The 12,921-nt window shown below is 50.0% G+C and overlaps 1 protein-coding gene across 6 annotated transcripts in view; it reads left to right on the top strand.

The window, feature by feature from the left end:
* Nfatc1 (nuclear factor of activated T-cells 1) overlaps nucleotides 1–12,921 on the top strand; it is a 109,772-nt gene that overhangs the window by 80,404 nt on the left and 16,447 nt on the right.

Genomic DNA, 12,921 nt, shown 5'->3' with positions numbered 1-12,921 from the left:
CTCCCTCTGAGGCCAGCTGGTCTCCCCAGATGTGGGCAGATTCCCAGGCCAGATGCCAAGCAGCACAGCTGGAACAGGTCCAGCTCCTTGCTGCACCTGGACTCCAGCGAGGCCCAGGATGGCGCCAGGGCTTGCTCAGCTCCTTGCCTCTGAGGCTGAGGCTCTGAGGCCTCTCAGCCACCCTCCCCTGTGATTCTGCCTGTGAGCCCAATGACTCTTTCGTGGTCCCAAAGGAACCTTTGAGAAGAACATTTGAATGAAGGTGGTAGGTCCCGGCCTCTGGAACTTCTTCTTGATGGCCTAGGCGTGGGGTAGGCCAGCTTGGGGATGAGGGACTATTCCATGCTCCCTGTGCACAGGTCTGGTGAGGTTCCACCCCCACCTCAGGCACTTGGTTGACAAGTAGCTTATGTTCCAGGGCTGTAAAACTTCTTACTGAATATCCCCCTCCGCTCTCCTAAGTTAAAGCTTTGGGGAGATGATCTGTGACAGATTTTTGCTCAAAAATAGGTTCAGTTCTTGAACCTAGAGCCAGATACTCCTCTGTGGTACACTTGCCTCTGAATAAGCCCTCATAGACTTATGGGAGGCTCCAGGCGCCCCTGGGTCTCTTGTTTGGATCCCTGTTGGAGGACTGTCACTGCCCCGAGTAACCCTGATGAGTTTAACTTGTCTTTGACCTACTTACACAAAAGTGCAGGGCCGGGATCCCAGGGATGGTTCCCAGTGTCGCTTCCTTAGCACGAAAAGTCTATCTGGTACCTGCCTAAGTGGACACTGTGGCCAGGATGGACACTAGAGTCTGTGTCTAGAGTTCTGCCTTCCACTTTGCCTCAGGGAGTGCTAGGCCTATGGGAGCATTGTCATGTGGTCAGAGGCCATGTGACCAGCCAGCCCAGAACTCCCACATCTGGGCAGTGCCCTCTGGCCCAGAGACAGGAAGCCAGCCTTAGCCAGGTTTCCCACTGACCCAGAGGCCACTGTGGCCGACGTCAGACCAGCTTTGTTGTGGGCATTGAATGGGAGCAGGTGAGCCTTCTGGGAGGAGGGGACACTGTGTCCAGGAAGCAACACAGCAGAACTCGGGACTAGGGCTGCCCACCCGTGGCACGGGATGTATTTTGTTGCATTTTTAACTGTGTGCCCTGAGAGAACAATTCAGAGTCTCCCCTGTTGGGGAACAAGGAAAGGATGTTGACCCAGAAAACAGGAAATGGAGGTTAAGAAGAAGAGTCAAGTATTAGGCCTGGTGACCTGTCCTGGATGTTGTGTCTTTCTTTCCCAGTGGGTCTTAGTTAGAATTCCCCAGGGAAGGGTGGGAGGGAGCAGGAACGGGACAGCAGAAACCACCTCAAAATCTAATTCATAAAGTCAGTCTCGGCTTTCCCCAAACTCTTGCTTAAAAGGCAGTCAATCTCCTTCAATTTACCCAACGAGGAGACATACGCTGAGGGAGATACACAGTGTTTAGGTTGGAGGCAGGATAGAACAGGCCTCAGGCTCCGGCTTTCTTCTGGAATCTCCCTCCCTCATCAGATAGAAGGGGGTACTCACGCCATCTCCACATCCCCATGTTGTCTCCCAGTACAGAGCACTGGAAGGAACGCAGGGACAAAATGGTTCCTGGAGGTTCCCAAGCTGCACGACACAGAGTAAACAATCTCTCTAGGAGACTGATCCCCAGCCAGACCCTCAACATTTAGGGTCCTCCTCTAAATAGCCTGCCGGGTTCTGGGGTTCACCCGATGCTGGTGCCATGTTATGGCTGCCTTGCCTGAGAGGCGGGAGGAAGAGGAGTGGGTTTTAACAGAAGACTGTTTTTCATGTGGTTTTTGTTTGTTTGTTTGGTTGTTTGGTTTGGTTTTTGGCATTTTGATTTTGTTTTCTGAGAACATGGAGAGAAAAGGCACCTGGGTTTTGAGAACCTGTGGCCCTCCACACACATAAATCCTCAGTATTGGCACCATGAGACATCGGGAAGTCAGTGCCTGAGCGCACAGTGCGTGGTGTGCCCCACGCTGGGTTTGCAGAACCACACATTAGAGTTTGAGGGTGACACACTTTCCAAAATCTCTCCTCATCGCAAGAAGCAATTTAAATTATGGATAGAAAACAAATCCTTTTCCAGGAGCCTTTTCTGTTTCTACCCTTAAGTCTTGCTGAAAAAGTATTTGACCCACTCACAAACCTCAGTAACAATTTCTTTGTTCCAACAGTCTGCCTAAGACTTATGATTTTGATTTAAACTTTTCATGGTTAGAGTTTTGAATGTGTGGTGGCTCACACATTATTTTAAACGCAGTCTTTCTTTTTTTTTCTTTTTAAGTTTCCACCAAAGCAGAACATGAACTGTTTCTGTAACATTTGCTTAAATTGCCTGTCACGGGACTGGACTGCGTGACATGTTCTTCTGGGTCACACATATGAACGTGAGCATCTCCCTTGCACAAAGAGCTTCCGCTTCAAGCACATCTGGAAACTCCTAAAATACCACGAGGCATCTGTGCAGATGGGACCCTGCCACAGAACTGCACTGGTGCCATGCAGCCAGCCTGCGTCCAGCTTTGTGGCTGAAGCAGCCTAGGGGCAGTACCCTCTTGGTCTGTGACTGTGCACACACACACACACACACACACACACACACACACACTCACACGTACTCACACACACCACACACACACAGACACGCACATGTATGACTGCCCTGCGGCCCTTGCCACAATCAAGCCTTTCAGCTCCATCAGAGGCTGCTGGGTGTCCAGAAGTCTCGATGTCATTAAAACAACAAGCAGGTAGACAAGGCCTCCCAGCCGTGTCTGCCGGCCGCCTGGGTTTCTTTCGCTCTCCCTCCCCTTCTTTCCTGAGCTTAAGCCGCTATGGGGGAGAACAAAAAGCTTTCCTCATGGAAAGTTTGACTAAACTGGCAGGGTGCCCAGGTCCAAGCCTTCCCTGTTGCTAGCAATGATGGCAAGAGCCTGTATACAGCGATCAAACACACCAAGCCTTGAATACTGCGGACACAGGCCACCCCGTGACGGAGAGGAGAAAGAATTCAGCCATGCCTATATCTCACTGGGTCAATCCCTCATGGCCCGCGGTGCCTGCCTGTGAGTGGGGAGACACAAAGATTATACTTCACACCACTAGAGTCTGAGACTGCTGTAGGCACTGTAGACCAGGAGGCCGTACAAGTAGCTCTTTGGGGTCCCCAAGGGAGGGTTCTCCCAACACTCATGAGTTCACCAGGCCCGGGCCTGTAACTGCTTCTCAGTGAAGCTTCCAACTATACACTATAGGGTAAGCAAGCCTCAGAAGGCTGACTCCAAGCTCTTTACACAGCACAGGGCACCGGGCAAGCAGATGTTGGCTTTCATATTCCCGTTTATATCTAGATACAGTCCTGTAGAGCTGCACTTGATGTTAGGCAAACTCTACTAGGAAACTTGCTGGGAAGGGGTCCCAGAAGGGTTAGTGTGTGCTCCGAGACAGAATGAAGCAGGGCTCAGCCACAGGCCTTCTGCCATCTGAAGGCTCTCTCTGCCCCTTCCCCGAAGGTAGACATGGGCAGGTGGTGAGGGCTGTAAGCTATCTGCTGAGTCAGACCTTCTAAATAGGGCGTGTTTGGCCACCACGGCCCTGCACTGGTGTGGCAGCCTGTAACCTGCATGGCTGTGATGTGAGTCTCTGTGCTTTATACGCAGCAGGAAGGCAGGAGGAGGAGGGCTGTTTCACTGGACAGCTGCGTCTTCTGGGTTCTGCGCACTCTTTCTAGCTACACAGCTTGGATCGCGTGTGTTCTATGTCAGGTACTTGTGTCATCCCACCGTGCGTCTATTCTACTCACTGGGAGGGGGTTCGAAGGTACCGATTTCGGCCATTACCGACGGTCTGCCAGGCTTGTTTTCCTCCTCAGACGAGAAGTTGGTGCCATCGGTCACTTGAAGGAAGCTGGTAGTGCAGAACAGAAAAAGCCAAAGGCTTCTGTGAGCCTAAAGATTATGCCAGGTAGTGCCAAAGGCCTTGTGGAAGTCGGAGGCCCTGAGGATGCACAGACACATCTTGAGGTGGCTGCGTGGGCGTCCTCGGTGGCACTTCTGTTTCTCAAGGCAAACTCTGAACGACAGCAGCGTGCTCTCGGGTGGCTGTCCTTCTTGTGTGGAAACACCGCCGTCCTCCTCTGGACAGGTTAAAAACCCCACCAGAAAGTTCCTAAGGGTGTCTCTCCACATCGGTCGGTTCACAGAGCGTCTTTCCCACACATTCTGATGACTCTGCAGATCTTCGAGCCAGTGAACAATGGGCCACTATCTTGGCTCCAGAGCACAAAGCCATCAACCACGGGTGGCATTTAGAAGTATGTCCGTCACATTCCAGGAGTGCAGCGGCTGGTAGCCGTGTCAGGAGTATGGCTGACGCCCTCTTCGATCTCTGTCAGAATTGTTCCTGGAGACTTTGCAGGGCCCCTCACCCACCCGGTGCTAGGCGTTCCTGCTCCTGAGGCAACAGCACTTGTCTGAGGAACCTTCTAGATGTGGCAGTGTGCTCTTGCTTCTGGGAGCCAGAGGCTCCAGGGGAGATGGACGTTTACTCAGGCAGAGAAGAACTCTGGTGGCTGGAGTCACCGTGAGAGCCCTCCCTCCCACCAATGTCGAAAACATGGTCCTCAGCCCGATTTGACACATGACGCTGACACACAAGAAACCCAGTGGCAGCAATGGGTGAGCACATCAGCAAGCTCACACTGCCCCTTCCTGCGAGCAGGAGGAGATGCCATTTTTCACCTCCCTGGGCACAGAAGGCAACTGAAGCTTCAAGAGATGTCACTGGACAGTCGTGAGTGGCAGATCTGGGGACTCTAGCATACTGTCTCCTTAAAGCTCGGCCTTACCATGGAATATCCCCCTACCCTGAGACACGAAAGCAGACACTTAAATCTCTGGCATGAGCTGGTCTGGGGAGCTATGGAGGAGCCTGCTATACACTTCTTTCTTCACCACAGAATTCCTTCTGGTTCTTCGAGGTACTCTGGTAGCTGGCGAGAGCTGAAAGAAAGTGGAAGTTCTGACAAGGGAGGGGATGGGGAGTCTCAGTACGTCAACTGTCCCCAAAGCATCAACAGTGCTGTCAAATCTATCACGTCAGCACTTTTAGAATCCGGACATTAAAGAGGGAACGTGGCACATTGAAAAGCATATATATGCTCAAGAAAACTGTTTTGGCTTCGGATTGCTTACCCCTATCCTTGTCCCACGGAGTGACACCAGGAGGAACTGATGTCTTACCTCAGTGGGAGAGGCTGGACTTCCCCCAGACCCGTGGTGTGGTCTGAGCTCAGGTTGTTCCCTGCTCACTGGACAAGTTCCAGTCTCAGGTGTGTCTGAAGCAGCTGCCACTGGCTACGCTCACGGCGGTGCCAATGCAGAAGCTACTCAAGATTATGATGTCAGTGAGCAGGTAAGAAACTAACCAAAGGAGCCAGACCAAAGCCCTACCCTCCTCAGTCACCTGGATAAACGCACATGTGCCAGTGCATGCGTGTGCTCAGGAAAAGAGGCCAGGTCCTCACCTCTGCTGCCTCAAGACCACACACGAAGGAGAGAAGTCGTGCTGGCCCCCGTCCCACAGTTGAGGGTGTGGCTGAGCCTTTCCTGATAAAAGCTGGAAGATGTCATGGCTCATCACTTAGGATAACTTCATGAGAGGCTGGCCATCCACCAGGAGAGCAGCTCGTCGGGCCGATGTCTGAGCCCCAGGAAAGAGGCCTACCAAGCAAATAATTTTGAGGAAGGGAACAGGAAACTCAGCATCGCCACACTGCAAGGAGTAAAGAATCTAAGGAATTAGCCTGGGAAAAGTCAGCAGCCGAATAAACAGAAGGGAAATGTCCTCACAGCAACAATTCTTGAAAAACAAACAAACAAACAAACAAAAACAAAAGCTTCCTCCCAGAATTGCTGTTATACGTTACCTATAGTGCCCGATTTTAAATTAAAACAGGAAAAGAAGCTGTGCAAACGAACAGGAAAATATGTCACATACACAGGGGAAAACCACACCAATAGATGCTATCCCAGTGAGGCCTCGAGTCTTTAACTAAGTAGCAGAGGCTTTAAATCGGCTATTCACACACACTTCATCTTACCCAAAAGGCCGAGGAGAGGTTAACTTGGCTATTTAAATGTGTTCGAAGAACCGAAGGACCGAAGGAAACAATGTTTAAATGATTACACTGAGGCATGATAACAATGTCTCACCAAATGGAGAATATCAACAATAAGAGAGACTGCACTTTAAAAAGACCCAAGTAAGGCTGGAGAGATGGCTCAGCGGTTAAGAGCACCGACTGCTCTTCCCGAGGTCCTGAGTTCAATTCCCGGCAACCACATGGTGGCTCACGACCACCTGAAATGGGATCCGATGTCCTCTTCTGGTGTGTCTGAAGACAGCGACGTATAGTCACGCATATAAAATATAAATGTAGAAAAGTAGAAAGTCTTGGATTTTGAGAGGTCAGCGTTTGAGCGTTTAAGAGATCTCAGGTGGAAAAGAAGAGTCGACAAACGTAGAGGAAAGACCAAGCTGCTGTCGACTCTGAGGAACTGAAAGACAGAGTGAATAAGACTGAGCAGGCCCGTGGCTCAGTGAGTAGGGTACCTGGCGCCAAGCTTGACAACCCAGGTTCCAACCCTGGCGCCCACAAGAATAACTTGACTAAAGCAGTGAGGGCCACCTGGTCCCGGCCCCGCTGAGGGGGACTTCAGCTCTGAAAATGCAGATGGGCTACTTGCCCAGCAAGAGATAGTGACTACATGGCAGCCTTCTTCCAGCCAAGCTTAGAGTCAACACAGCCTCTACCAGACCGCAGGAGGTTTGCCCCTAGAAATTGACTATGTCTGAAAATTAGAATTTCCGAGAGTCGGAGCAGCCCAAGGAATCGAAACTGGAAAACAAAGTTAGAGACCTCGCACTTGGAGACTTCAAAACTTGCTGCAAGCTGTAGAGGCTGGAAAGACATCTCACCAAGTAACAAGCATGAGGGCCTGAGTTCAAATCCCCCCGCAATCCCAGACAAGGTCACACATGTGTTTGTAAGCCTGGTACTAGGAGTAAAGGGTGAAAAGAAGGATTGAAGAGGTTGCTGACCACCAGCCTAGCTCCAGGTTTGATAGGAGATTCTTTCTCAAGGGACTAAGGCACAGAAGTGACCAAGTAGACCACCTCCTGTGGCCTCCATACATATGCACAGACATAATCACGCATACACATACGCTAAACGTACACCCTCACACAAACATAAACCCCATTCACACACAAAAGACTATAAAGCTATAATCCTTAAGACAGTGTGGCTCTCGCATAAGATTTATACACCGGTGAATGGGATCCAAAACTATATCATTAGGTTTACAATAAAGTGGTTTTTGACAAGAATATCAAGCCATTTGATGAGAATGAAGACTAACCTTTTACCCAGTTGTTACTGGGTCAGTTGCATTCAAATACAAAGAAGTGAGCAAAGCCAAACCCATCAGTGTACGTGCATACACGCACACAAACTCAGGGTTGATTGTGTACCCAAAACGTTTTAGAAATTTCTGAAAAAAATCTTAAGACTTCCGTTGGATTAGTATTAGCTATGCCATTAAAAACACAGACCATAAAATAAAAAAATCAACAAATTGAGCTTCATCAAAATTCAACGTTGATGTGTTTCAAGACACCACTGAAAGAGAAAAGACAAAAGGGGGCCGGGATGACACAGCAAGCTGGTCAAACTGTCTGCAATGTATACGTGCTTACAGTTCAGCCCAAACTTCCAGAGATCCGGAAGCCATGTCCAGAGATAGGTGGTCATGGGCCATTAGATGGTATTGGGCCACATAGGAGACAATGGCCCGCAAGATTATGTCACTCAGGGACGTGATACTGTGGCCATATTGGTACACTCTATAATGTCCTCACCATGATGAAGCTACCTGAAGACACATTTTTCAAAATATCTCCTCGTGCGGCCAAGTAACACACGATTACATATCATTAGTCATTAGGGAAGGCAAGTTAAAAGTCACAGCAAGATTTCGTTAGCGTGGCCACTAGTAGCGAATTTTGTAGAAGACATTGGGAAAACGGACTCCTGCCATATTAGAGATAGACTCGGGTAGAGCAGACAATGACTGTGTCTTAAAGCTAAAGTAAGTCTACCATACAACCCAACCGTTTACTCCGAAATGGCACAAGTGTTGCGGAGTTCTTTAGAACAGTTAAACCCTTGAATCACCTCGGGCATCCAGCAACTGGGGAATAGTCAGAAGTGTGTTCCTCCCACAGTTCAGGCAATGGGCACTGGGTTATGCTGGGCTCAGATGGACTTGAAAGCTTGGGGCTGAGTGAAGGGTGATGGGTAAATGGGTTGGTGCTCTGTGGTCCGTTGTGTATCAACTATTTCTGAAGGGACGATGGACAGAGCCCCACCATGGTGAGAACGAGGGAGCCTCTTCCAGGGATCTCCCGAATCACACAACTTTAAGCTGGATGTGGTGACTCATGCCTGTAACCTAGAAGGCTAAGGAAAAAGGACTTCTGTGAGTTCAAGGCCAACCTTGCCTACACAGGAAGACCTTGTCTCAAAAAAGAAAAACAAACAAATATAAACTTGCCAATTTACTAAAATATTAATGGTACTTCTGAAGCGAGGTAATTACACAGTATGTATGCCTTTGAGAGAGTCCAATGGGACCAGGGTTGCAGATCAGAACCCTCTGGCTTGTTAAAATAAACTCTGTACCTGATGCATAGAGAGGTCCACGCTGGGCCTGTGTGTGCGGCACAGAACACCTTCCTGTGGTCCTGCTTGGAGTTTGTGTCATCACCTGGGTCTTTTTCCACCCCCTTCCCGGGCTGTTGCTCCCTGTGGGGTCTCAGGCAAACAGGTGGGAACTGTGTGGTGGGGAGGAGTGATGGATGGACAGCCTCTGAGTGCTCCTCTCTCTCCCTCCGTGGATGAGAGCTTAAACTCAAGCACTGCTGTGAGCTCTGTCAGCTTTTACAAATGCTCCAGGCCATGAAAGCATGACAAGTAAACAATTTCCATTGCAGTCTCTATGCACCGTACTTCAAAGAGAAACATCCTCAGAGGGTGTGAACCAACTTCGATGGCAGACGTTCTCGTAGGAAGTGAGCCTCGGGGTCACAGAGTGTCCAGCTGGCTTAAGGACCGCTGTGGGAAGCTGGACAGAGGCGTGGACTCCTCAGCCTAGGTCTCGTGGTGTGAGCTGATTGTGAGTTTTCGGATTCTAGCCCTGGCGTCTCTGTTATGTCACTTTGATCGGCTGCATGGAATTTGGAAAAGCCCTTTACTGTGTTTGGTTTTAGTTTTGAAACAGGGCCGTTCCTTCCTTACAGATTGTGGAGTGACCACCGACACTTGCCGGTGTCTGCCTCAGCAGCCTGGGGCCAACAAGGCTGATACACAGGACAATAGGCCAGGCATCCAGACCCCCCTAGAGGTTATCTATCACCAAAAGCCTTTGTTCCCAAGCCACAGGCACAACAGGGACCAACCCCAGTCACTCCCTGGGAAGAGGGAGTCTTATCAGTCCTGTTCCCACACTGTGAAGCCTTCTCAGATGTAGGCTGTACCCTATCAGGTCTTCCAGCTGCTGATTCAGATATGGTAGGAGGCTGGGGTCTGGAAAACATAGGAGACCTGGCTCAGGCTCCTCCCAGAGCAGGATGGGGGTAAGGAGGGAAAACTCACAGCTGTGTCTGATTCAGGGAAGTGGGAGTGGTTCCAGCCGATGGGTGCTGGGTCCTTTGATGATAGCACAGGTCATTGTGGCTGTGCTCTGAAGAGCCTAGGCTACATTCACACTCAAAGACAGCTCTGCTCTGGCCCCTCCCCCCAGCCCAGGGCTCCTGCTTTCAAAGCCACTGGGTCCTTCATGCCCCTTCTCTGTTTCTGCCGTAAAGTGGATGGGTCTACGGTTCCATCTCACTTGTCTCCACAAATGACTTTACCAGGCTGTAAGTTCACCCAGCAAGGGCTGGAAAACCCATGGCAGAGACTCAGGAGCAGAGTTCCTGCAACGGATCCTGGCAAGAGTGTTTGAGCTCTGGGAAGAGCCCTTCACCCAGAGACAGGGGCCTTCTTGCCAGATGACAGGCTGACTTGGTGCTGTATTCAACTGTGCTCTCAGCAGAGTGGAGGTTAGGGAAAGAGGGGTGTGTGTGTGTGTGTGTGTGTGTGTGTGTGTGTGTGTGTGTGTATGTGTGTGTATGAGTGTGTGTGCGTGCGTGCGTGTGTGTGAGTGTGTGTGAGTGTGTGTGTGTGTGAGTGTGTGTGTGTGTGTGTGTTGCATGCTGTTTTCTGCCTTTGGCTAGGCTCCCTCCTTCCACAGCATCAGACTCAGACTCTCCTACCTGCTCCCCTTCCCATTTTTGTTCCACGGTAGCTGTTGCCAGCAAGCTGCAAACTACTGTATATCACTCTGGTTTAAGAACCTAAACTTTAAAACAAATTAAACTCTTGTTGACATTGTAATAAAACTCAGAATGAAGCGGAATGGCTCGGTAAAAGTGAACTTCAATTATTTTTGTGGATTTCGGGCTGTTTCCTGGGTTTCCTAGACTCCAGCATAGAGAAGTTATTTCCTCTTGGCAGATGGCTGGAGAGACAGGAAAAAAAAAAGGTGAAGGAATGGCTGGGTGAGGTGGCAGGCGCTGGCGAGGTCTGGGGAGGAAGCCGGTCTTGGTCACCTGGGTATTTGCTCTGGCCCGATCCATATTGTCTAGAGTTGGGGGGGACGGGGTGGGGCAAGGAGGAAGGAGCGATGGAGGGTGAGGCTTTGGTGTGTTTTAACTGAATAAAGGGGATCGAAGTGTTTGTCAAATCCTATGTTAATTAAGTGGTCATGAGGAACTAAAAGAAGTTAAAGTCCACCTGCCCTTCTTGCCCAAACTCCAGCGAAGAGATACAATGGCTTCCTGCCTCTCCCCCTCTCTGTCTCTCTCTATGGCTCTCTCTGAGTATCTGTCTCTGAGTCTGTCTCTCTGTGTGTCTCTGTCTCTCTGTGTATCTCTGTGTCTCTGTCTTTCTCTATGTCTCTGTCTCTCTATGTCCCTGTCTTTCTCTCAGTCTCTGTCTCTCTCTGAGTCACTGTCTCTCTGTGTCTCTGTATCTCTCTGTGTCTCTGTGTCTCTGTCTCACTCCCTTTGCTTCTTTCCCTCTGTCTTGTCTCTGACTCTATACCCCTTTCTCTCCTTGAATCTCTTACTGTCTCTTAATTGCTGTCTCTCTTTTCTCTCTCTGTTCCTAATCTCTCTGAGTCTTGTCCTTCCTCTCTGTCTTTTCCTATTTCTGTCTATCCATCCATCCGTCTATCTATCTATCTATCTATCTATCTATCTATCTATCTATCTACCTATCTATCTTCACACCATTTCTTTCAGCATCATATTAACTGTAACGTTTGATTGATGGATGGATGGATGGGTGGGTGGATGGATGAGTGGGTGGATGGATGGATGGGTGGGTGGGTGGATGGATGGGTGGGTGGGTGGATGGATGGATGGATGGAAAAGTATCTTTCTCCTGCTGCATGGAAACAGTTCTTTCCCCAGGATTGAGGGCCAGCTATCCATCCTTCATGCTGTTTCCCATTGTGGTCATGCAGAACTAAAGTGCTGCACAGCTCATGTGGATGGAGGTCGGGAGATTCATTCATTTAAAGAAAATCTCTTGGGAGGTGTGGCTGGGAAGTGGTTCTTACCTGAGTTCCAAGCCAGAGGTGCTGGCCTCCACAGGAGACCCTTGTGGTCCCATCCCCAGCAAGCCACTTCCTGTCCCCTCCTTCTGCTTCCTGTTTCTCTGCTTTCAAGGCCAAGCTGGAAATGGGGTTCATGACATTTGGTTCATAATGTGCAAACGTTCCCGAGGCACCAGCCATGGGCTCAGTTCCATTCACAGCTGGTTCTGGGCCCAGGCTGCCACCTCTCCCAAATCTAGGAGTTGGGCAGACAGGTAGCTGGCCATGGATCAAAGATGGGCTTGCAGCTCAGTGAATGCTCTGTGTACCCATCTGTAAGCTAGGAGAAGGCTCCTGGCCTTACCTCATGCTTTGCTCCCCACAGGATCTGTGCAGACATGTGTTCTCTTTGTGCAGCCTGATGACCAGGACTAGATTCGCTCAGAGATCTCTGACAGATCATCTAACCGTGCTTCTGTATGTGAACAGACCTTGACTTGGTGTCTCCTATTGTAAAAGAAGGGAAATGGAGACTGAGCTCCACAGGCCCTGACTCCTCTCCTGGAGTCTGTCTCCTTACATGGTGGGGTAGTGGGTGCAGGGAGGAGATGGCCTCACTTTCCCTGACTCCTTTACTTTGGGATCCATCTCTGTCTCCCATGCCTCCTCACCCAGGAGTCCCTCTACCCATATTCAAAGTTTGTTTCCTCACTTGGGGGGCTCCTATCTCCCCAGTCTCCTCAGAGATCCGTCTTCTCAATGAATCTCAGCCAGGGCAACTAGACACTCACGGGGTGGCCTGTAGAAGCATCTACCCTACCTAGGGCAAGGCAACCTACTCAGAAAGCCTCTCAGAAAACCTCTGGACCTCTGAGCAAGTCCAGGTAGCCTGAGAACTAATCATTTGCTATCTGTATGTTGGTCTTTATTCTGAAGATGTGTTTAAGGTTCTTCAGATATCAAATTCAAGGGAGTGGGGAATGCTAAAAATCCAGAATACTGCCCTTCAGGAGAAGTTCCAGAAATGCAGACAGTACATACCTGATGGAGTGGCGATTGACCAGCGTAAGCAGATAGACGGATTCCGATCCCAAGCCTCAGGGAAGAAAGCAAGTGAGATGATGTGCTGTGGCCCTGACCTCACCCCTGCAGTCTCGGTACGCTTCACCCCTGCACT

This window comes from Rattus norvegicus, chromosome 18, assembly GCF_021556685.1.
Source record: "Rattus norvegicus strain SHRSP/BbbUtx chromosome 18, alternate assembly SHRSP_T2T, whole genome shotgun sequence".
Lineage (NCBI taxonomy): Eukaryota > Metazoa > Chordata > Mammalia > Rodentia > Muridae > Rattus > Rattus norvegicus.
This window is presented reverse-complemented; position numbering and strand designations above follow the sequence as displayed.